This window comes from Eurosta solidaginis, chromosome 2 (assembly GCF_040869045.1).
Source record: "Eurosta solidaginis isolate ZX-2024a chromosome 2, ASM4086904v1, whole genome shotgun sequence".
In the NCBI taxonomy this organism is placed as follows: Eukaryota; Metazoa; Arthropoda; class Insecta; order Diptera; family Tephritidae; genus Eurosta; species Eurosta solidaginis.
The window spans coordinates 106,956,979-106,983,636 of record NC_090320.1 but is presented as its reverse complement, the minus strand read 5'-3'; the positions used below and the strand labels follow the sequence as shown (position 1 = coordinate 106,983,636).

Sequence of the window (26,658 nt, the reverse complement as noted above, 5' to 3'; positions counted from 1 at the left end):
TTTTGTTGTCCAATTAAGTTTTATCTAACAAAGTAAAGAACTAGATTTTACATATTTTATGGAAGTAAATATAAAGCACCCTTCGCAAAAAAATCAATGCGAATTTCGATACTTTAAGCAAGTACTTTTATGTTTCAAAATTGATTGGGCTAAAAAACTACATACATATTTAAAAAGTTTCTGAAAATTCCAAAAAAATTATTTTGGATTTGTATGAAGATTTTCAAAACCGTTTTTGAACTAGAATTAAATGGTTTTACATTTACATTTTCATTATCCGCTTTCTGCAGCACATCAAGCCTTTCCAGGATCGTCCGCTGATTGGCTAAAATTTCTTGGAGAATTTCTCGATTTTCTGTAAATCGGAAGTATTATTATCAAAATATTAAGGAAAACAGTAAGGAATTTACTATTATATATTACTATACTTTTATTGTAGTCTTCCTCCCGGTCGTCATATGCTGTGCTCATTTCGAAAACTTTCCTTTTCGGAGCTAGATTTGTTTGAGCTGAAAGTAAGTAAGCTAAAATTAGTTAAATGACAATTCATCGAACTTTTTAATTGTTTACTTCTGGATATTTCACTTTGCTGCGTTGTTTCGAAAGACGCATCAAACATGGTATCGTCAATTACAATTTCTTGCTCCATTATTCCTTAAAAATACAAATTATTAGTGCAGAATTTATTTAAATCATAAGTGTAGTTAAGCGGTTAAAGAATAAACGGGACGATATGTGTCTACCAAACAAAAGAGCAGCTGCAAAACTAGATAGATGCTCGCCGAACTTCTTCACACTTGTTTTGAGCTTTAAACGGCAAAATCGTGAAAAAGATTATGTAAAATGGATATTAATAGAAATTTGTTCTCATTTGGAATACAGAAGTATTCAATTTGAATATGGGATTTAGGAATTTTTACAAATTCATTATTCAATTTAGATTCTATACGTATTCCCAATCCAAATAAAGATCCCAGTGGCGCTTGGAGATAGTTTTCAGTTTGTTGAAAAGTATATCCCAGCACAGTATCCTGTCCTGATTCCTTCTTAATATATACTACTTGATTTGGACCAGTTTTCTCACTGAAAGAAATGAATCTTTTTTAGCATTTATGTCGAAACGACTTCCTTTCACCGAGGTGATCTAAACTTCTGCAAGATCTACCAAACTCTGAAGGAACAAAAGTGGAGATGAAATTAAGTTTTTCGTTCACTTTCGTCAAATTTCCCTTCTGAAGAAATAATGACAACAGTTTTTCCGTTACACCAAGTCAATAAGATGTATTGGGTCAAGCGGGAATTTTGACACCATCCCGAAATCGTGCATTTCTTAAATATTTTAATTACAAAAGGGCTTTCTTGGGGATATCCGACTATTGCGCCTAAAATTGGCCACAAAACTTTATTGGAACTTTTATACAGTCTAAGCCCATCAATGCCTACATCAATTTGAACTTCACTATCAGACTCAAGGAAATTTAAATACTTTGTATTAAAATGCGTTTGTATCTCAACATAAATGAATTCACCACTTCGAATGGACTTAATATCTACTTTTTCTTTTTCTGTTCCGAGAAGCGTTTTGGCATATAAAGGTAAGTCCTTAATGCCAGCTCCTATCAAGGATTTCAACAAATCAATCACAGTGTTCTGTGAAACGCTGTTCCTTATTGCCCACTGCTTAATCGCATACATATAGAACTATCGCAGCCAACTTCACTCAAAAAGCGCAAAACAAAACCAAAGATATCAAAAATTGTGGAGAAACATTTTTTGGAACAAAATGGAGGAAAGTCAAAGGTATTTAAGATATGAATTTTATCGGGTTACAGAGGTTACAGTTCCTTAGACGCTTCTTCCATCTGGCACGTTCGTGTTCATTTACCAGCCGCATGATATCCAAGTTGAGATTCTTGATATGGGCATATCTAGGGCCGAGCTGTGGTAGTACCGCTACCTGGTAAACCAACTAACGATGGAGATTCATATCGTCCGATATCTCTCTTATCGCTAGTAGCCAAGACACTTGAAGCTACACTGCTCCCTTTTTCACTGCAAACCTGCAACTTGCCAAACATCAGCATGGCATTCGGAAAAATTTAGAAACAACATGTGGACAATTTCAAGGGCCCGTTTGTACAGTACATTACCAGGCTCGATGATACCCCTGCTGGACACAGATCTCAAAAATATTGTTCAGCTGTGCTGCGACTTAGCTGTTCACTTTTCCTCAGCAAATGTTACTAATAACACTGGTTTACAGCCAAAATGCACCAGAGACACCATTATGAAATTCCTCTGTAAAATCACCCCCTGATTCCGAAAATCAAGGTTATTTTTAATTCTATGTTAACGTTTTTGAGATATTAACGAATAACCGTTTTTCAAAAAAAAAAATTGGGTCCACTTAATCATATATATCTCAAGTAGGAATTGAGCAATTCCAAAACGGTTTGAAGCTTTTAAAAGGTAATGAAATTTGCTATAAACTGTGCATACAACAATTCTTGCTAGGCAGATTCAAAGATAACGAACAATCATTACGGATTTTTTAAATTTTTGTTGTAAAAATATAAAAAAATTTGTACTTTGCGGGGAAGGATCTCGAAAACTTTTTATTTTTTTGCCGGTTTTTTTTTCTCTAAGCTCTGTTTTATTACAAAAAAAATAAGCTTTCATTCAACAAACTCTATAAACTAATACAAAAGTTATAAGCATTCAAATAAATATATCTATATAGTAAAACTTAAGTACCCTACAAATAATAGCATATGGGCAAATCCCCAAAACTTTTACTTTTTTGGATACTCGGGTTTTACACACGGGCAAAAAACGTACAAGGACATTAAGTTTGACCTTTTGACTATACGATCTGATGATTTTAAAAATCAAGAAAGTTGATAGTAAGTTTTTGCAGAACTTCGAAACGTAAAAAACATGGATTTTTACACTTTTTCAAGCGATACCCTTGATTTTTTTGAATTTTTCGATAAAATTTTGCGGTATCGCTGAAACGCTATGGAATTTAAACTGGATGTAGTTTTTAAGACGGAGATTCTAAAAGTATGAGCAAAATTAATGTGCCCCTCCAATACTCAAAACTATCATCAATCAAAGTAGCAATACTTTTTTTTGTCATTTTCAATATTGGCAGTTTTTTACCTATGGATTTTTGAGGCAACTGAGTATTGAAATTTGGATTATGCACGATAATAGCCTTTTAGGGACTAAAAATACCTGGGGCTTCAAATTCGATGTGCCCCTTTCAGTTTTGAAGGTAGAGGCAGAAAAATGGAAGCACTTGGTTGCGTAAATTTTTTCAGGAGCATGTTTTTTTGTGGGCACAGCTACAATTTTACTTTTATAACTTCATACCCATTTGTTAATTTTGTCTCTACACCGCAGTAGTATACGATCAATTGCCTCATCTTGGAATATTCACGCAAGGAAAGTTATTGATGTTTGTACATGGGGCAAATATACGAAATTTTCGCCAAAAATTTGCAATCGTCAAAAAGTGTAGAAAAGATTTTATTTGTGGTGTAGAGAAAAAATTTACAAACGGGTATGAAATATTTGACTGTTACCCGGTTTCATTCTTTTGCCGATATCTCTAAAACCGGGTTTCGGGTATCAACAAAATTTTACCTAAATATACCCCACATAGATGTGTACATCCTGATAAAATTTCAACACAATCGGTTAGGAAGTATTTAAATAATTTAAAAAAATTAAGGTTTTCCGGGTTTATATTTTTATCAATATCTCCAAAACCGGATCTCGGGTATTAAAACTTTTTTACCTAAGCATACTTCGTTCACATATCTATATGTTTTTAAAGTTTCAAAAGAATCGGTAGAAAGGTGTTAAAATAAATGTGTTGCAAACTTTGCAGTAAAAAATATTTGGCGGTTATTCGGTTTTATATTTTTACCGATATCTACAAAACCGGGTCTCGCGTATCAAAAAAATTTTACATAGCTAACAGCTGCATATATCTCCATATTTTGTTAAAATTTCGATATAATCGGTACAGAAGTGTTGAAATAAATGTATATTTAACATTGCGACCTCAGTTTATATATATTTTGCTCGATCTTTTGACTATATCTTTTTGAGGCATTATTTAAGACGAGTAACGGCGATGCACTATAGCTCCAATTTACCCCTCAATGTTCCTAACAAAAAGATATTTGCGTGATACCATGTTTCAAAAAAAAATTTTTTTCTCCAAAAAAACCAAAGTTTGGCGGATTTCCCCATATGTACATATGATTCTGTCTTAACTCTATGATCTTATTTTATAATTGAAAAAGTTATGTGTCTTGTTTTGACGCTTATTTAGATTCGGATCGGTTTCTCTTATGAGAAACCAACAGTAGTCAACCATCATAGCGACATTCCAGAATCCTTGATACCGACTTTCAATCATTTTCATTTGTTGGTGAAATCTTTCGCCATACTGGTCACTTTCGTCGCAAAGATTTTGCGGGAAAAAATTTAAATGGGAGTGTAGAAAATGAATTTTTAAAGACATATTTACTCCTGAAAGAAAATAGAAAAGTATATTAGATTAATACATAAGTGACACATTAGTATATAATTTTCTTAGGCTGGATTTATCTTTCAATTCAGAACAAATTTTTTGTTTACATTTTTCTCGTTCTTTTTTGTTCGGAACTGGACGATGAATTCAGATTATAGGTTTTAAAGTCAACTGAGAAAACGGTATTAAATATGTTTTTTATTTACCCACTTCCGCATAGTTTTTAATTAAGTCGTTCACTATCATCTCGTAGTTTGGACTTTTATGTTTGCCTAAAAAAGAAGTAACGACCTTTTCAAAAGAATCCCACTGGTAACAATAGTTCTTTGAAATGGTTATTGGTCATCATTTTTCTTATTTGCGGTCCCACAAAAATCCCTTCCTTTATTTTTGCTTCTGAAGTCTCTGGAAAGATTGTCTTCAAATGAAGAAATGCTTGGCCTTCTTTGTCCAAAGCCTTGAAAAAGTTTTTGATAAGGCCGAGCTTGATGTGGAGCGGAGGTAGAATAATTTTTTCCTTCTTGATAAGTGGGGAGTATTTTATGTTATCCACCCCAACTTGAAACTCGATTCGTTCTGGCCAATCTTTTATGATGTAGTGGTCTTGACGAGCTCGACTATCCCATTTGCATAGAAAGCAACAATATTATGTGTATCCACTTTGTAGACCACATAGCATTCCAACGACTTCAAGATCGGTACATATTTTCCAATCGCGTTCTTCGTATTTGATTAATTTGAGCAATTCTTGCATTATTTCATACGTTTCCTTCGTACTTACTGCATGCGCGATCGGGATAGATGGCTTTTGGTTGCCAATATGCAACAATACGGCCTTTAAACTTAATTTATTGCCGTCTATGAACAATCGCCACTCTTTTGAATCATATGGTTCACCAAACTGTTTGAATAGACCAGCAATGTCTATGAAGTAACAAACACTGTCCTCCTTCGTATAGTACTTGGAAAATTGTTCGTGACGAGTTCTATATGTTACCTTAACATCGGACGAAACAAATTTAAATTGTTGAATACGAGAGGCGTGTAGTTCGGACTTTTCCTTTGACAATTCCAAATCCCTTATCCAATCATTGAGTTGTGCTTGTGACAAAGTGTTTCTTTAGTTTTCTGTTTGAAATCCAGTACAACATGATGCCGCGTAACCAAATACTGCTGTTGCCAATGAAACTGGAGCCGGAACTAAAGTTAAATTTGATTCTGGCAATGTAGCTTCCGTTGAATTTAGTTCTGGTAATGACACTGTAGATACGCTCGAATAGGTTACTTTTTTTGACTTTCCAACCCCAAGTACTTTTGTAGTACAAATACAAATCCGTTGAATGGCAAGTTGGTTCCCTCCACTTCATTGGTGTAATAAATTTCATATGTCGCCTAAATAGATAGTTTCAAAAATTAATCAGCCATGCATTAAAAGGGAGCAAATTCCTAGTTTTTACCTTTTTGTTCCGTTTTCCGAAAAAATCAATTCGACTCGGTGTCCACGGGTTTTCATTGTTTTTAGGCTCAATCCCAAAATATTTATAGTAACTTTCAAAGGATTTGAAAACACACGTCTAATCGTTTTAACGATAAATTGACCGCAGATGAAACAGAACATATCTGGATCATTTGTACACTGAAACTCTCGCGCCCTTTTATTCATATTATATTTTTAAGTAAATGACGGGTTATAAACTGCAATTATAAACTGTAGTATCCGGCGAGCCTTGCAGATATTATGAAGGAACAAGGCGCATGTACTATTATTTATACTTAGTTCAAGTAAAAATTCAAGCCTACCTAGACAAAAAGTTCCCTAGTTCTACAAAGAAAACACTACCTGCCTTAAAAATATACTCTTGCTTGAAATGTACCTGGGTTTGAGAAAACGACACTAACCGTTTTTTGTATCTAATAACACCTCGAAAATCTAGCTGCTATCTAACTGATATACGAATACTAACACATATGTACCAGTAGGGTACTTAAGTATTAAATGGATATATTTACTTGAATGCTTATAACTTTTGTACTAGTCCATCGATTTTGCTGAATGAAAGCTTATTTCGCTTTTTGTAATAAAAGCGACCTTAGAGAGAGAAAAAATCTGCAAAAAGATAAAAGGCTTTCGAGATCCTTCCTAGCAAAATACAAATCCGTAATGATTGTTCGTTATCTTTGAGTCTGTAGGGTCTAGCAAAAAGCGTTGTGTGCACAGTTTATAGCAAATTTTATTACCTTTTAAAGGCTTCAAACCGTTCTGAAATTGCTCAATTCGTTCTTGAGATATATATGATTAAGTGGACCCAATTTTGATTTTCGGAGTCAGGGGGTGATTTTACATAGGAATTTCATAATGGCGTCTCTGGTGCAGAAAAAAAATTGGAATTTGTGATCTGGTGTAATTATTAAAAATATATGACACTTTATTTAGGTCTGAGGTAAAAAACCCAGAAGATGGTCCCGTGAAGAAACAACGGGATTCTTGAGATGCTATCTGGCTCGAAAAGCAGAATTCGAGCACCCCAAAAAGAAGAGAGTGGCCTACGCCAATGTTTTGGAAGACTTGGTGTCATTGGGTATCTCGGTATGTTATGAACATATATGTAACACTTCTATTTTAAGATTTAAAAGTAATCACCCTTAAGCGGGAGTCATTGGTGCCGTATGTCGTATCGCTGTAGTCGTATCCCTAACGTAATCAGCTGTTTATCGTTACGATGGTAAACCAAAAACCAATTGGTTGGCTACGATACGGTTACGACTTTAGCGGCACCAATAATCGATTGCATTGATTCCCATACGGTTGGTCGAATCAGCTGTTATAAGGTTACCGATACGGTTACCGAGAAAGCACCAATGTCTGCAGCTTTATCTCGAAGTTCACGCAAGTGAAGTTCACACAAGTTCACTTCGAAACAGCTGATGCTCTATTGTGAATTGGCAGTGAATTACGATTGTTTAAATTGTGTAACCAAGCAAACATTTCCTTAAAATACAACAAAAATAGAAATAAAAAATGTATAAAATGTTTAGTATTGCACTTAGGTTGGTATTGATTGAGCGCGAGGAGAATATAAATGTGAAAGCAATTCGGAGGCAATTAAGGGACAGTTCTGTTGTTGTTGTTGTAGCGATAAGGTTGCTCCCCGAAGGCTTTCGGGAGTGTTATCGATGTGATGGTCCTTTGCCGGATACATATCCGGTACCATAGCACCATTAAGGCGCTAGCCCGACCATCTCGGGAACGATTTATGTGGCCACATTAAACCTTCAGGCCATTCCCTCCCTCCCCACCCCCAAGTTCCATGAGGAGTTTGGGGTCGCCAGAGCCTCATCTGTTAGTGAAACAGGATTCGCCGCGGATAGGTGAGGTTGACAATTGGGTTTGGAGAAGCTATATATTCCGCTGGCAACCTGAAGGGTTGCGCTACACAGCCCCTTGAATCTGGTATTTTAGTCGCCTCTTAGGACAGGCATACACCGCGGGTATATTATGATCCCCTAACCCGCTGGCTTGCTTCTAAATTTTGCCGCCTGTCGCCTGTAAAATATAAGTGAACAAATTTGGGTTTCCCCGCTGTTCATTTCGCCCGAACAAAGAGTTGCCGATAAGGTGAAATCTTTTTCGAACACGAAAAATTTTTTCGCCACACTCTGTGATAGGGTGAACAAAAACTGTGAATATTTTCGGGTGAAAATAAAACTCGCGATGAGGGTGAATATGTATATCCTTCTCTTAGGACTAAGACAGAAGTCCGGTGTGTTTGGAGTCAAAGATGAGAACACTCCTTCAGGCTTATAAGGCGGCGGGACAACAACCGCAGCACAGGCAAGTTCGTGTTTTGATCCGTATATGGAGCTCATGGACGAAATTTTTGGAAATACACCCATAATTAAAAACGACCATACAATTTGCCTGGGTCATAGGCCATTTGAGAAGGTGTCGGTAGATGTCTCATCGCCAACTCAACTACCATCATCAGCGGTTTCTCCACTTCCATCAACATAAAAAATAAATAAATGTAAGGCGCGATAACCTCCGAAGAGATCCAAGGCCGAGCTTCTCTTCCAATTTGCGTCGTGCTCCTCTTGATTTTTCCCTACAAATTGGCCGGACGGGACCTGCATGTTTTATGCCGACTCCGAACGGCATCTGCAAGGCAGATGAGCTTTCACTGAGAGCTTTTCATGGCAGAAATACAATCGGAGCGCTTGCCAGACACTGCCGAGGGGCGACCCCGCTTAGAAAAATTTTCTTCTAATTGAAAAATCTTATTTCTAAAATTTTGATGTTGCTTTGCCCGGGAGTTGAACCCAGGGCATACGGTGTGATAGGCGGAGCACGCTACCATCACACCACGGTGGCCGCCAGCCACCATCAACATAGGCAGTAGAATTACCGGCTGCGCCACATTCACCGGTATCTCCTTCCTGCTCAAATTCCTTTTCATTTCCTTCACCATCTAATTGTTCTCCTGCTTCAGCCGGACGCACAAAACTTACTGCTCGCGAAATATACTTTGACAAAAAAAAATTGAATTAAAAAAGCAGAAGTGGAAGAAAATAAAAGGGCTAGAAGCGAAGTCATTCAACAGTTGAAAGAAATTATAAAGGAAAACTTTGAAAGGGAATTTGAGCTGGAAAAACGAAACGTTGCCAAGCAAATAAGAATGGCAAGTACTACATATCGCAAGTAAAATATACAGATATGTAAGTTAAAGTCATCTAAATTGGACTGTAGCACACTGTTGAAGTGGTGGAAGTAATGAAAATGTTTACATGACCACGTAAGGCTCTCCGCCTGATCTCGAATAGTTTCTTAACTCATTAATACACAAATTTTCAAACCATCACGAAATGTTTTCTGTATTGGTTCAAACTCAAAACGTGTTCTAATACGTCGGTCGCTATTGTCGTGTAAACATGGTATCAGAAAATTTTTAAAAACGTCTTATTTCATAAATTGTTTGAACTATTACTACTTATAAATTTTATTCAAAACCACTATATTTGAGAATTTGTTTCGAAAAACCTTATCTGAGCGCGAATGCAACACATTTTCATATGAAACAATATAATTGTATACTCAAAAAATGCATATAACCATAAATAAGAAGTTCAAAATTTCGGTAAATTTTTGCGTTTTTCGAAAACGCTTTCGATATTGTTTTTCATAGCTTCAGTTAAAAAAAAATCATGGAAGCTTTTTCGTGAAGTATCGGAAATAAAAAAAAGTATTTCATTGACGTAATTTATTATTGTTCTGTTCGCAGGTGTAAGTTCATTATTAAAATGTTTGATGTTTATTAATCTTAAAAACGTGTGCATAACACACTACCTTTTATTTTAAATTGCTTTATATGTTAGGAAATTGAAGTACAAATTAATTTTAATTTCTACTAGAAGTATATGTTTAAACCGTTGTTTTTTATGAAATTGATGGCTTTAAAACAATTTAAAACAGATGGCATCTGTAATTTGCATTATATTTTATAAAATTTAAACACGAATTAATTTAAAAAATTACTAAAGTATGAAATGTTTATACTGTTATGTTATGTTGTTATGAAAGAAAGTGAATAAAACGATTGAAAAGTTGCCTTAAACTTTTAGCTTTTTTTTAGTTAAAAAATTTTTTATTTAGCTTTTTTTTTGCTATACTAAAATTGATTGAGCTACAAAACTGCATACTGAAAAAAATTCTAAGAACTCCAAATAAAAAATTCTAAATTTGTGAAATTTTCGCTTTTTTCCAAAACCGTTTTCGAAATTGCATTTCATAGCATCAGTTACAATATTCAACGAAGTTTTTTTCTTGAAATATCGGAAATAAAAAAAGAAGTATTTTATTGACGAAATTTGATAAAAATTTCAACTGCAATTTTTCTGTTCGCAGGTGTTCTGTGTAAACGTTTGTTATTATTATCAGCAAATAAGGCCACATTGAAAAAGAGTAAATAAAAATAAAAAAATATATACATTCAGCACCAAATAGAAAAATGTTATTTATTTTAAGCAAATTTGTTAAAGTTATATAGCTTCAATTGGTATATCGACACTATGGAGCACATCGACCTAGGATACACGGAATCTGCTATAATGAAATGCGAATTTGGAAATATTTCCTCATAATGACTTTCTGCGTCTTCAAAGAGTTTGGATCGTCGTAGTACCCTATAATCGTGACGCGATCCTGGTTCACCACAGGTAATATCAATAAATTTTTTGTTACAATCGACTACGGCTTGAGCCACTATGCTGTATGCTTTCTTCTTATTAAAGTACATTCTCTTACAATTCTTTGGTCCCTTAATGCCAATGTGTGTGCAATCGATTGCCGCAATTACACCCGGAATACGTTTCTTTTCAAATTGTTCTGCATTTTCATGCAAATAAGCCCCTTGTGGCCACTTTATGTGTACATCGGCTATGGACACCAAAAAAGTAGGAACTCCCTGCACTACTGACCGCGCTGCCGACTGATCCACCCCGAACAAATTACCTACTTAGTTGTCTGAAGGTCACTGTTGCTCACGTACCAAATATACATATATACACTTCTTGGCCATAACTGGTGGCCTTCCACCGCTAGATGGATCAGGGGCATAATTGGATTGCGAATATCTCACTAAAAGGAAAACTAATTTAAATGATTTAGTATTTACAAACGTAAATGAATAATTTATTGATATTACTAATAAGGTTTCCCGTTTCAGTCTCATTAAAATCTTTCTGAATCATCGTATCAAGAGTCGCTTCGAAATTTTCGCACTTTACATGATCTTCGTTTACGGTATCAGAGTCTTAAGAGGAGCTGGAACTTGCGGGTACAGCATCTAAGATTTCGTTGACAACTTCTTCCTGCGTACGGGCACGCAATTCACTCTGGCCATCCAAGAGAAGAGATCCAATCTGAAAGATTACTACACCTTACTTCCTTCTAATTTATTGCTAGTTTTGTTCTTATTTATTGCTAGTAAGTTTTCAAAAATGTTGTGTTGCAAACATCACAAGTTTTACAACGAATATATAAAAAAAGCGCCAAGATAGATGTTCAAAACACAACAAATATTGATATTTTAGAAAAACGTATTAATTTTCGCGCTTAAACAAACAAAGAAAACGTCAATAATAGGCAACAGATGAAATGTTACCAGTGTTGTTAAATACATGCAGGGAAATTTTATCCGAGTTGAGCATTTTCTTCGTGCTTGCTTAAAACAGAATGTGCCTACAGTACAATGATTTCTCAACATAGTAAATTGCTACTGATTGACGCTGCCCAAACTCAAAACAATACTAAACTGTTATTAGGGCATGTGTCAAACAGTAGCAAAGTGTTATGGTGAGATATTTTTTGACTGTGGTGAAATTTTTTTTCAAATCTGTCAAGAACTTTCATTCCAACCAGAGAACATATAAGTATAAAGAACCGCGAACAGAACGAATAATGGGAAACAATAAACCATCAAATCGCGGGTAGGTAATTCACCATTGGGGAAATGTGGCATGAGATCCGTCAATTCCAACGCTGGAAAAATATTATTTTGATATAATAACCACAATATTACTATTTTTTATCGTTTTCAATTACCTTTTTGTGGACTTTCAAAGAAAACACCTCGTTTTTTCCCAATCTTCAAGTAGGTTATTCAGGTGATTCACCATTTACCTACCTAATTTCTATTGCTGTCCGTCGTTGATTATTCTCTACTGATAGACGTCCCTGATTCCAGCATACTTTTCTACCGTCTTTTACATACCCTTAGTGTCATTGTATATTTATTACAGGATTTTTTCATATAGACGATAAAATGCGCAAAGTTAAAAATGTTGATTTAAATAAGTAAATTTTTGCAAACTTTGATGACGCATTGCATATTTGTTATCTTCCGCCATCGGATCAACAATAATAATAACGAAACGTTGCATCCGATACATGCCCGAAATTGTATTTACATTTTTTGAAGGGACAACAATGCAAAAATTATATCTCCCTTTCCCTCTCTGACATTCAGCCAGAACCACGGCGGAACCATACAAGGTGGTAGCATGGTGACATACATGCAAACATAAATAAAAGTTCCATGTACTTTGTTTTTGTAAATCGATAGACTAATGTCAAAATCGTGTTACTCCGGTAGTTGATATATCAAATCATATTAAAAAAGAACAAATCAGCTGTCGTCGTTGTTGTAGCAGTGCTTCGCCCCATCCAATAGGTGCGACCGATCACAAATTGTCATCAATATCCTCTAACGGGAGTACAAGGAAACCTGCTATTTCAACAGGGGTGGACCATAATGAGAGGGGTGTTAGAGGCGTTAGTTTCACATTAAAATTAAAGAGATGGTTGGCGTCATGTGGGGACACGTTACAAGCAGCACATATGTTTTGTATGTCGGGGTTGATTCTTGATAGGTAAGAGTTTATAGCAGTGTTCGTTGTATGGCAGCGCATACTGTAAAGTAAGGTTCTGCCATAGCGGCGTGTACTGTATTTGTGGTCAGCTGTACTTTGTAAATACATATATTGGCGTCATGGGTTATTGCATTAGCCAATTTGGCGTGCACCGTTTCTATGTGCGCAAGTTCATACTCGCCTTAGTATGCAAACATAATTACAGTTATCCGTTAGCTATGAATATGTATACCTACACACCAATCCCTCCATTTAAGACCATATATGTATATAAAAGCGCAAGTGCCGCTCCACAACATATATTTAAGAAAAACGATAGCACACAAATGTTTCCCTTTCCTAGTCGTAAGAATATAAGTAACACACACTTGCGCATATACATATAAATTACACAAGATTTCGTATCACCGAGCGAGTCATAATATAACACATATGTATAGACGGTTGAACGAAGATTTTGCAAGCAACAAAATGTTGCATGAAATACATAGAGAGAAATATTATCGTTACGACGCAGGCAACTAAAAGCCGAATTTGAAAATAAAGATTCAGATTTTATTTGACTGTCAACTAAGACACTTCGTTTCATTTTTATATTTCGGCTAGTCCTACATCTCAGAAGTGGGGTTGCGCGCCGCGTTTGTGGAAAAAATACCCGAATTTTTTTTATTTTTCCAAGAATATTCATAAATTAATGTGAAAGACAATTAAAGGTACGAAATAAAAGTGTGCAAAAAAGTAAGAACGAAAAGTGCGTGAAAAGTAAAAAGTAAGAAATATTAGATATTAAAAAACTGAAAGAAACAATGTTGTCAGTGAACGATTATAATGGTACACAGTTACGTGAATGGTTGTGGCAACTTGGTTTACCAACAAGTGGTACCAAAGCTTCGCTTATCTGTCGCCTAAATAGCGTGCCACGGAATGAACTTGGCAAATGTCCAGGGGGTATATTCAGCAACTCCCCAGATCCGTTGCAGAAAGAAAACGATGACGAAAGCGTGGACGACGAAGATGCGCTTCAGATGGTACCGGAAGGCGAGCCAGAAAATATACGACATATCGCACTGCTTCAACGCGAAACAGCTGTGCTACAACGTGAAAAGGAGCTACTATGCAGAGAGAACGAGTTGTTGAAGAAAACGGCACAGATGGAGCTCAAAGATATATAATTATATAATAACTCGCAGATTACGTCACCCCATTCAAGGGCACCCCGATCTGTAAATCCACCAATTGACATGGTAAAGAGCATGCTGACCGATTTCGATGGTACTACAAACTGCGAGTTGTGGGTAAGCCAATTTCAAACGGTCACCCAAACTTATGATGTCGACGAAAAAATCCAGCTAGTGCCATTTACGAATAAGATGAAAGGTAGAGCAGCTGCGTGGCTGCATGCCAAAGCCGATTTTGCAGTATTAGGTATTCAAAACTTAGTCTCAGAACTGCTCATAAGGTTCAAAACAAATGAAAACAAATTGATAATGCGTAAAAACTTTGAAAGCCGAAAGTGGACAGCAGGTGAAATGTTTGCAGACTATGTGAACGACAAAAAAATACTTGCTATGCCACTGCAAATCGACGACGCTGAAATGTTGGAATACATCATTGATGGGATACCAGACGAACGGCTGAAAGTGCCGGCAAACCTTCAATGTTTCAATTCAGTGCCAGAGATTTTAAAGGCGTTCAACAAAATACAGCTGAAGTCACCAAGACCAATAAAAACGGAAGACAAGTGCTACAATTGCAATTCAAAGGGACATTATGCCAATCAATGTACGAAACCGAAACGTGAGCCGGGTGCGTGCTATGCTTGTGGCAGTACATCACACCGTGTTTACAGTGTCCGGAACGGAAAATTGCACCAAGAAATGATTACGTAAGATTTTTTTATTTTAGTTTGTACACAGGTAGTAAATATATTTCTATCTCTCTAGAATGCATTATAGACACAGGAAGTCCAGTCAGTCTAGTAAAAAGGTCGTGTTTGCCGCATAATATAAAAATCGAAAATTTGGAAATTCTTTTTATTTTGGTATTAATAATACACCAATTCTCACATTGGGTGAAATTGTATGTAATATTATATTGGATAATATAATGTTTCACATTCAATTCATTGTCGTTGACGATAAAACTATGTCTTATAATGCTATTCTAGGAAGAAATTTTTTAGATATGTGTAAGTATAAATTAGTTAGAGAAGATGAAAAGAAAATGAAAATTATAAATCATAATATATTGTCTGAAAGAGAAGAAAACAAAAGTTTGTACAAAAGCGAAGAAGAAAATGAAATTGAAAATATTACATCAGATTGTGGGGAAAAAAGTAAAATTGAAATATTTAATGAAAGTGCGCACATATCAAAGGCCGGCGAAACATATAGTTTTTTAAATGAACAAGGTAACCATAACCTCTGTACACTAGAAAACGTTAATGATTCTGACCTGAAAATGGGCTATGATATTAAGCAAGCAGATAGGCGCTTTCTAAATGATTTATTCGATAAGTTTTATTTGAGCTCTAGTAAGAGTGTCGAACCAAAATTGAAGTTTGAAATGAAATTAATTTTGAAAAAAGTTAAGCCATTCAGTTCTCCACCTAGGCGGTTATCATATACCGAGAAAACTAAGTTACGAATTTTGTTAGACGAGTATCTTAGGAAGAATTACATTAGACCAAGTGATTCTGAATACGCTTCGCCGATTGTTCTTGTGAAGAAAAAAACGGTTGATTTGAGAATGTGCGTAGATTTTCGCACACTTAACAAATACACAGCAAAAGATAATTACCCGATTCCGCTAATCGACGACTTACTTGATAGATTAGCAAACAAACAACTTTTTACGAAATTAGATTTAAAGAATGGGTTTTTTCACGTTTTTATGCATCCAGATTCCATAAAATATACATCATTTGTCACTCCCCTTGGACAATTCGAATTTTTGAGAATGCCGTTTGGACTTAGGAAGATTTGTTAACAAAATATTTTCAGACATGATTAGAGAACAAAAAGTTATAATATATCTAGATGATATAATGATTGCGACAGAAATTTTAAGTGAGCATTTTGATAATTTACGTGAAGTTTTTAAAAAATTAGTAGAAAACAATTTGGAACTAAGAATAGATAAGTGTGAGTTTTTACAGTCAACTATTAAATATTTAGGTTACACTGTCACGAAAGAAGGAATAAGTGCAGATGAAAAAGGTTTAGTAGCGATAAAAAATTGTCCAGTCCCCTCAAAGCTACAATCAGTTCAAAGTTTCCTTGGACTATGTTCCTATTTTCGACGTTTCATAAAACATTTTTCTATTGTAGCAAAACCACTTTATGGCTTAACCAAAAAAGATAGGAAATTTAAGTTCGGGCTGGCTGAACTAAAATGTTTCGAAACCTTAAAAGAAAAATTATTAGAAGCACCAACTTTAGCAACTTATGATATGAACAACGAAACGGAATTGCATTGCGATGCAAGTATATTAGGGTTTGGTGCAATATTATTGCAGAAAAAATCGGATAAAAATGGCATCCGATTTTTTACTTTTCAAAGAGAACAACAGAAGCGGAAACGAAGTATCACAGTTTTGAGCTTGAGAGACATTGGTTATAGTTTATGATCGTAAAAGATAATTTACTTACAAGGCTTACATTTTAAAATAGTAACAGATTGTAATTCTTTAACTCTGACCCTAAATAAAAAAGAAATTAACCCTAGGATTGCACGGTGGGCTCTAGAGTTGCAGAATTTCGATTATGTATTAGAACATAGGACAGGTACACGAATGCAGCATGTCGACGCTTTAAGCAGAAATAACGTTTTAATAGTCGATTCTAATACATTTGAGGAAAATCTCATAATATGTCAAGGTAAAGATGAGGAAATTCAAAAATTAAAGGACATAATGCAAAATAATGAACATAGTTTTTTTGAAATGCGCAATGGTATAGTTTACAGAAAAAACAAGAACGGTAATATTTTATTCTATGTACCTACAAGCATGGAAAGCCATATTATGTATAAATTTCACGATGAGATGGGTCATGTAGGAACTGATAAGATGTTAGACTTAATATCAAAAAGCTATTGGTTTCCGAAAATGAAGGAAAAGGTTACACGTCACATAAAAAATTGTTTGAAATGTATAGTTTATTCTTCAAAACACGGAAAAGAAGAGGGGCTTCTACACAATATACCGAAAGATAACAATCCTTTTCATACGATACATATGGACCATTTTGGACCAGTAAGCAATTCAGGTTCTAAAAAGCATATTTTTGTTATTATAGACGCATGCACAAAATTTATGCGACTGTATGCTACAAAAACCACAAATACAAAAGAAGTATTAGCAGCATTAAAAGATTATTTTAGAAGTTATAGCCGACCAAAGTTTATTATTTCCGACAGGGGTAGTTGTTTCACGTCAAATGACTTGGAACAGTTTACAAGCGAAACTAATATCATCCATATGAAAATAGGAACAGGCTCACCTCAGGCGAATGGCCAAGTTGAAAGGGTCAACAGGACATTAGGACCAATGATAGCAAAGCTAACTAGTCAAGAAACCTGCACTCAGTGGTTTAATGTGGTAGAAAAAATAGAGTTCGTCATAAACAACACGATTCACAGAAGCATAAAGCAATACCCTAGTGTGATGTTATTTGGTATTAAGCAAAGTGGTGAGGAAATTTCATTTGAAAATTTTGTATCAGATGTTGAACACAATTTACCCATAAAAACACACCAGGAAATACGTATGCAAGCGTCTGAAAATGAAAAACAATTACAAATATACAATGAAAAGTATGTAAATAGCAAAAGGCGTAAAGCTATCGAGTATGATGTAGATGATTATGTTATGGTTAAAAATTTTGATTCTACAGCAGGCGTAAACAAGAAGTTGATTCCCAAATTTAAGGGACCATATAAAATAGTAAAGCGTTTACGAAATGATAGGTATGTGTTAGAAGATGTAGAAGGATTCCAACAAGCCCGAATACCATACAAAGGTGTGTGGGCTGTTGGAAATTTAAAACCATGGTTCGATTGTTTTCAAAGCTCAAATAAAGCCCAAGATGTAGCGTGTGATCGGGAGATCACATTTGTCAGTATGGCCGAATTATAGCAGTGCCCGTTGTATGGCAGCGCATACTGTAAAGTAAGGTTCTGCCATACCGGCGTGTACTGTATTTGTGGTCAGCTGTACTTTGTAAATACATATATTGGCGTCATGGGTTATTGCATTAGCCAATTTGGCGTGTGCCGTTTCTATGTGCGCAAGTTCATACTCGCCTTAGTATGCAAACATCATTACAGTTATCCGTTAGCTATGAATATGTATACCTACACTCCAATCCCTCCATTTAAGACCATATATGTATATAAAAGCGCAAGTGCCGCTACACAACATATATTTAAGAAAAACGATAGCATGTTCGTTCCTTTTCATGCTCATGTAAACAATGTATATAAAATTGTATATAAATATATAACAGCGCAAATGACGTGCCACTCACCAATAGACAATATAATGCTCGTTCTCTCTAGTATGTAAGAATATAAGTTGCGCTCACATGTACGAATAAGCATGCTCATAAGAATTACCGAACTTATTATATATATACACTCACAAATGTTTCCCTTTCCTAGTCTTAAGAATATAAGTAACACACACTTGCGCATATAAATATAAGGCCCCTATTATGAGACAAATTCGATCTTCGACTGTGGTCGAAAGAGCTGATCGAACGAATTTTCATTCGGTATTACGACGCGCGTTCGATGAAGGCAAGCGTTATTGTGAATTTCGATAAATTCAAAAGTTCACAATAGCACATTTCCAATACTCTGTCAAATAAAATAAAATAAATAAACAAAAGCAGAACTAGTTATTAAATGCAAATATTAAAAATAAAAGTATGACTACAACGGAATTGTGGTTTGATGATTCGTCAGATGAAGAGGAAAGCTTACTGGAGCTAGCCAGAAGTAGAACACAGGTGAGATGTTTCAAATCCTTTGGAAATGAATTCCACCCCGTAAGTGTAGCTTTCTAAATAAGTTGTTAAATTGTTGAAATTATAAGTTTTGTTTATAGATTTATTCAAAATTTCAGACTGTCCAAAGAAGCGTTCATGGACTTGTTGTCCAGTACAGATGAACTGCTGCAGCAATGCACAAGAGCCAAGTCTATTCCTAATATTTTTTAGTTTTGGCAACAGTTCTCCGATTTTGTGCTCAGGGATCCTACCAACTGAGCGTTGGAAACGAAAATGCACTCGGACTTGCCCAGCCGACTGTGTCTGTGGTACTATCAGAGGTGTTGAATGTCTTGGAAAATTTTATTTGTGAAAGATGGATAAAATTGAATTACGAGGAGGCTGAGCTGCATCAAGCAAAGTTGCATTTCTATAATGTGCAAGTTCCTTTGCTATATGGGAATTTTGTTCCATAATTGAAGACAGTCTTTCAAGCTGTTGTTTTGTACTCACGACCTTGGACCTATATAAAATGAATTCAAATAGTTTAAAATTACTAGTAGGTAGTAAAAAAGCAGAACATAAATACAAAAAACTTACATTTTAAACAATTCGTTTTCTATTCGATACAGCATCGACAACAAATTTCTATTCGCTTGAAAATTAGATACACAACGAAAATTTCAACAGAGATGAGTTGTCATAATACCAATTTCAAATTCGATTTTCGATGTTCGATAGCCAGCGAAGATCGAATAATGCTCATAATAGGGGCCTAAATGTACACAAGATTTCGTATCACCGAGCGAGTCATAATATAACACATATGTATAGACGGTTGAACGAAGATTTTGCAAGCAACAAAATGTTGCATGAAATACATAGAGAGAAATATTATCGTTACGACGCAGGCAACTAAAAGCCGAATTTGAAAATAAAGATTCAGATTTTATTTGACTGTCAACTAAGACACTTCGTTTCATTTTTATATTTCGGCTAGCCCTACAAGTTTAACCTGTTATAGTATCCAGATGGAAGTTGGGCTAGAATGACTCGCGTTTCCCTAGGGAGTGTGCGTTCCTCTTCTGCAAGTTTAGGGTATTGTTCTTTGAGTACAGGATTCACCGGGCAATTCCTGGCATTGATGTCCGACGCCTGCTTGTGGAGATCACTGAGGACCTGCTTGTGTTTCTTGGCTTCATACGGCTGTGTTCTCAGGTGCCGTATTTCCCCAGAATGCTTACGGAGATGACTCATTAAGCCTATAAGCGGTGTTGGCTCATTAATCAGATGTCTGTTGGGATGCACAAGTTTCTGGGTATTCAATAGGAACTGTTTGGTTAGCATTTTATTTCTTGCCTCATTATGTAGATAGTGTTCTAGGGACATAAGAAGACAGCCCGTGGCGGTTGTGAGGGCAGTATTTTGGCAGGCGTGTAGCTTCTTCCACTGAGTAGTCTTTAGGCTTGGCGACCATATCGGGGACGCGGCGCATGCAATCGCCCAATTGCTTTGTAAGTGGTAATGAACGTTTCTTTATCTTTTCCCAAGTACTGCCAGCAAGAGATTTGAAGATTTTATTACGGCTCTGGATTTTCAGTACAATTGCGGCTGCATGCTCATCAAAATATAGATCAAACGTCACACCCAAGATTTTGGGTGTAAGACAGTCGGTACCGTAGTACCATAGACGTGGATGTTCAAAATGGTCGACATTTGGGACGTCCATGTTGTAAATAAGGTCGCCGATGATTTAGTCGGTGATATTGTCAGGTTTTGCGAGGTGAAGAAACTGGAGAGATCAGGGAAGTAGCCGTTTATTTTGTTGCTCATCGATCTGTGGGCCTGGGCCTGTGGTCATTATTGTGCAGTCATCGGCGTAGGAAACGATAGTAACTCTTTCTGGTGCCGGAGGTAGCTTTGATATGTAGAAGTTAAACAAAAGTGGGGATAGGACACCACCCTGTGGCACCCATTGTTTAATTCTTCTTGGTTTTGATGTTGCGTTCCTAAATTGCACCTTTGCCTGCCGGCCATCCAGATGATTTGCGGTCCACCTTTTAAGACTTGGGGGAAGGGTAGACCCTTCCAGATCTTGCAGTAACGTGCCATGGTTGACCGTATCAAAAGCTTTTGATAGGTCTAGCGCAACGATTATTGTTCTATGGTGGGGGTTTTGATTTAAACTGCAATTTATCTGTGTGCTAATGGCATTTAGCGCGGCGGTGGTGCTATGAAGTTTTCTAAAGCCATGCTGATGACAGGCTGGCTGCAAATTCGATGCGGCGGTGGAGAGATATCTGGCGATATGACTTTCCTATGTTAGCTGGTTTCCCAGGCTTTAGTAGTAGGACCACCTTGGCCATTTTCCATTTTCCGGGAATGACAAAGGTGTAGAGACAGGTTGAAAACATGTGCTAAATATTTGAAACCCTTTTACCTAGGCTTTTAAGCATCGGCATGGCTATGCCGTCTAGGCCCACTGCTTTGGATGGTTAAGCATGACCGATGGAATTCTTAGCCCCTTTGGCGGTGAGAGTAATTGGAGACGCGCTGAATTTGTGTTTATGTGCATGTCTACTGGCCCTCCGTCTAACTTTGTCGACCATAGAATGCATTAAATATTGTCGGCAAAAAGCGATCGCGCATTTTTTCGCATCCGACAGCACTTTATCGCCAAAGGCGATGGAAATTTTGTTATTGTGCTTAGACGGATTCGATAGGGACTTTACGGTGGACCAAAGGTTACCCACACCGGCAGAGAGGTTACAACTACTTAGATGGTCCTCCCATTTCGCCCGCTTGTGTTCATCCACAAGCAATCTGATGCGTTGGTTTATATCCCTTATTTGGGGGTCGCGGGGATCGAGCTGTATTATAAGGTCACGTTCTCTCGCAAAATTTTCGGCCTCCGCCGGAAAATGAGGCCGAATTTCGGGAATTCTACCGGCGGGAATAAAACGAGCCCAGTCGGTTTCAATGACCTCGTGGAAAGCACGCTCCCTTGGCGAGCATCAGTCGGGATAGGGAGGGCAGCAAAGCGGCTGCCTGTAAAGGATTTGTATTCATCCCGTTTGTAATAAATTCAATATGACACTGGGTGTCACGCAACCCTGTGGCTGGTTATCTGGGTCTCCTTGAAGTAATTCTTACTTGAGTGACAGCTTAGTCGTTTTCTGTTTTTCATTATTAATAATTTCGTGTACTGAAATATAGATTCTCAAAAATAAAATATCAATTTAAATAAGATTACATTTTCAGGTGTGGGGTTTGAAATAAACTCAACTCACACAAACCTGACCGAATTTAATTATTAGCAAAAGCATAAATCGCATGACGTGCAACCCAATAATGTTGGCACTATCAGAAAAAGGTGTGCCATTCGACAATGAAGCCACCTTAGTGCAACTACGTGCACTCCATGAAAAGGTACACCGAGGATTGCCGCTACAGCAGCCAGATGCCTTAGAGCAGACAGAAACCATACATCAACCAGCAGTACATCAGCAGTCAACATCTTTTCGACAACCAGAAGTGGTACAGCGGTCAGCAGACCTGCAACAGTTAGCGGACAGAAGCCCCACAGCAGCCAGCAGCACCGTAGCAGTCAACGTTTCTTCGACAGCCAGAAGCTATACAGAAGTCAGCAGACCTACAATAGTTTCCGGGGAACTGCCGTCCGTAGATAATCCACAGCAGATAGCTGCATCACGTCTGCTCTCGAATGAAAATGTTTTGGAGGGCGAAACATCATTAGCATCCGTTGTCCGTCAACGCTTACAAGAGGCAGCGGAGGAGGAAGAACTTTTAAATCGCCAGCTTGCCATAGCACGTAAACGGCAGGAGCTGGAAATGTTGCAGAAGGAGTTCAGTTCAATAAATATAAAACGCATGATCTAGCCGTACTGGATGCTATGGTGGCGAAATTCGATGGTTCAGAGTTGCAAGATATACGGAAGTGGATCAGCGATTTAGAAAATGTTTTTGAGGCATATAATTACATCGAACGGGATAAGTTGGTGGCAGCGCGCCACTTAATGTCAAGACAGGCGAAACGATTTGTATCCATTTTGACCGTACGGTCATATTTTGAACTCAAATTTGCATTGCTGGAAGAGTATGAGAGGGCATTCTCAATGCAAGATGTCTTTGCCCAGTTAAGAATGCGCACAATGAAACCCAACGAAACGCCACGTCAGTACGTCATCGAGATGCAGCTTATCGCCAGCCGAGTTAAAGGGCGAATTAATGGTGACTTATAACCATAAAGCCATAACCATATAAATCAGCTGATCGAACCTACCTTATGGAAAGGAATGTAATCGAATAATGGTGCCATACCATAACGCTAACGCCATAGCCATTCAATTGGTTTTTGGTTTCTCGCCATATCCATAACCTAAAAATATTTGAGTTGGTGAATTTAATAACTTTTTTTTAGATTTTCTTCATTGTTTTGGATACGTTATGACTAAGATACTTATTTTTTGTGGAATATGTTTGTAATTTTTTCCGTTTTCATAATTTTTATGAAATTTTCACGATTTTTAGGTTAAGGCACCATTAATCGATCACATTGAGATGGTTATGGATATGGGTATGGTTACGACTATGGCGTTAGGGTTAAGGAAGTTTAATTTGGCTTTAATATTCCGGAGCTGGAATTGATCGATATAATAATCGATGAACTTCAAGATAAATCAACTCAAGTATCGATGCTATATAGTGCAACTAACATAGCAGAACTTAAATTATTGATGGAGCGATATGAGAAGAGAAAACGAATCAAGTTACAACCACCGACTACAGTGGTCATGGTCAGTAGGCAGAAGGAAGTAGTGGCTGGCGGCACTTAAAACAGCGTAGTTAAGCAGGATAAAGTTCGCTGTATCAACTGTTTTACATATGGACATTATCAAAGCGCTTGTACTGATCCCAAACGCAACCCAAATTCTTGTTTCATTTGTAACGAGGTGGGTCACACCAGATTTCAATGCCAAAAAAAAGGACCAGCGGTGTAGCAGCGGCAGTAGAAGCAGTTGGCGAACCACAGGAAGGCTCAGAAGATCATTCGGTGCATAAGTGATGGTCTGTTAAAAATTGGGTGAGTGGTGGCTTTTGTTTACCAAATAAGTGCACTAAATCAATAAAACGTTATGTTCTTTTTGATACCGGCCGTCCGGTTAGCTTTGTGCAGAAGTCGATCTTGCCTTTTGTTCTTGAGGATAAACAGCATGTTACAGAATATCGGTGTATTGGAAACAAACGGTTAAACGCATATGGATTTATAAAATGTAGTTTTTTTTAATGGTGGCATATTTGACCACAATTTTTTGATTTTACCTGATGACCAAGCAATAGTACCATGGTTATTTGGGCGAGACCTCTTAACGCGTATGGGTATTTATTTATATAAAACTATTAATTTAAAATATAGTAAAAATGAATTGTTTTCTTTGCGAAATAAAATCGAATTTAATAAGCTTAATGTTATCAGTGTACTTAAATTGTTTAACATCTTCAGAAACTTGAATTCTACTTTGGTAAAGACTGCACCCAGCGAAGCACATTTTCTGGGAAAAGTTGAAAAGGAATCGGCGTTGATTGAGATTGCTGATATGACAGAGAGAAAGATAGACATGGGATTATATGATTTAGATATTCAATTGACCGAGACAGATGCTAACCCAATACAAAATATTATTATTAAAGACTTGTAGAAGTGGCAGAAGGTAAAGTGCTGGATGGATATTGTATGAAGATTTCATTAAAAAATGACTCTCCAGTGTATAGTGTTCCACGCAGATTGTCATTTGAAGAGTAAAGTGAGGTGCAAGAAGTAATTGACAGTTTATTATCACAGGGTATTATAAAACCCAGCGATTCTCCCTATGCCTCACCAATAGTTCTAGTTAGAAAAAAATACGGAAAGTTGCGTATGTGTGTTGATTATCGAGAATTGAACAAGATTACTATAAAGGACAGGTTTCCCTTACCTTTAATCGATGATTGCTTAGCATATGTGTTAGGCAAAAGCTTCTTTAGTACATTAGACTTACGGAATGGATATCATCAAATTCCGATGCATGTAGACTCAATACCTTTGACAGCCTTCGTGACACCAATGGGACAATATGAATACAACTTTGTGCCGTTTGGACTTACTAATGTCCCAGCTGTTTTCCAAAGACTTGTAAATCAAGTACTAAAAAGCCATTGATTAATCGCGGGGAAGTTGTTGTTTATTTAGATGACATTTTAGTTGCCACAGAAACCATTGGGAACGATGGCGAAGTGTTAGGAGGAGTGTTGAGGCTACTAGCCGAAACTGGGTTGAAATTACATTTTAAAAATGTAAATTCGCCTATGACGAGCTGGAATATCTAGGATACAGTATAAGTAATAAGGATATACGACCTAGTCAGAGACAAGTAGAAGCTATCAGAGGAGCCACAGACTGCGAAAGAAGTACAACGGTATCTTGGATTGTTTTCTTATTTTAGGCGATTTATTCCAAATTTTTCACGAATAGCTAAACCGCTTAGTAGAGTGTTGGGTAAAAATATTCGGTTTGAATGGACAACTGAGTGCAAGGAGGCTTTTCAGACCCTAAAGAGCAAACTTGTAGAGTCACCTGTGTTAGGTGTGTTCGATCCGAATCGTGAAACAGAGCTGCATACAGATGCCAGTGCGTATGGATATGGGGCTGTCTTACTTCAGAAGCAGACCGATGAAAAGTTTCACCCAATACCTTATTTCTCAAGAACCACCACGGATGCTGAATCACGCTACCATAGTTTTGAGTTGGAGACGTTGGCAATAGTCAAGGCTTTGGAAAGATTTAGAGTGTTTCTCCATGGAATTTCTTTTACTATTGTAACAGACTGCAACTCATTAGTATTAGCACTCAGTAAAAAGCAGATAAATCCACGTATTGTTCGATGGTCCCTAGCTTTGGTAGAATTTGACTCTAAGAGTAGGCATCGGCCAGGAGAACAAATGGCGCATGTAGATGCTCTAAGCAGATCAATATGTGTAAATGCAGTTGAAGAAAGTGAGGTTGACGTGAACTTACAACTAACACAAATGAGAGATCCAGGAATTAGTGAGTTAAAAAAGGAATTAGAAGAGACTGAGGTGCAGGGATTTGATATGGAGAATGGACTGGTGTTCCATGTGGAGAATGGTAAACAACAGCTCTATGTACCTAGGGAGATGAAGAATAATGTGATTCGACTTGTACATGAAACTTACGGACATTTAGCGGTAGATAAATATTTCGATCAAATTAAGAAACATTATTGGTTCCCTGGAATGAGAAAAAAGTAAAGACATTTCTTGCAAATTGTTTAAAATTCATATACTATTCTAGTCGGTGTAGAAACAATGGGAGATGTCTTTATAGTATCGAGAAGAAACCCGAACCGTGGGATACACTCCATATCGATCGCTTTGGTCCTTTAGAGACAGTCAAATCGAAGCACAGACCTGTTTTGGTAGTTTTGGATTCATTTTCTAAGTTTCTTAAACTATACGGCGTAAATACTAGTGAAAAAGAGGCCATATGTGCATTACTCAAGTATTTTACGGACTACAGTCGCCCCCGACGAATAATAAGTGACAGAGGGTCTTGCTTCACCTCAGCTGAGTTTAAAGAGTTTTGTGAACAGAATCATATTGAACACATATTGAATGCTG

General features: G+C 36.8%; 2 long non-coding RNA genes across 2 annotated transcripts; one reads left to right on the top strand and one right to left on the bottom strand.

The window, feature by feature from the left end:
- On the bottom strand, positions 1–26,260 carry LOC137240134 (uncharacterized). Its single transcript, XR_010949607.1, has 4 exons — positions 26,215–26,260; positions 571–654; positions 411–509; positions 1–355 (listed from the first exon to the last, which is right to left on the bottom strand). It is a non-coding gene; the product is annotated as an uncharacterized lncRNA (long non-coding RNA).
- LOC137242303 (uncharacterized) lies at positions 23,680–24,461 on the top strand. Its single transcript, XR_010950179.1, has 2 exons — positions 23,680–24,064; positions 24,148–24,461. It is a non-coding gene; the product is annotated as an uncharacterized lncRNA (long non-coding RNA).
- Positions 26,261–26,658: the final 398 nt, after the last annotated feature.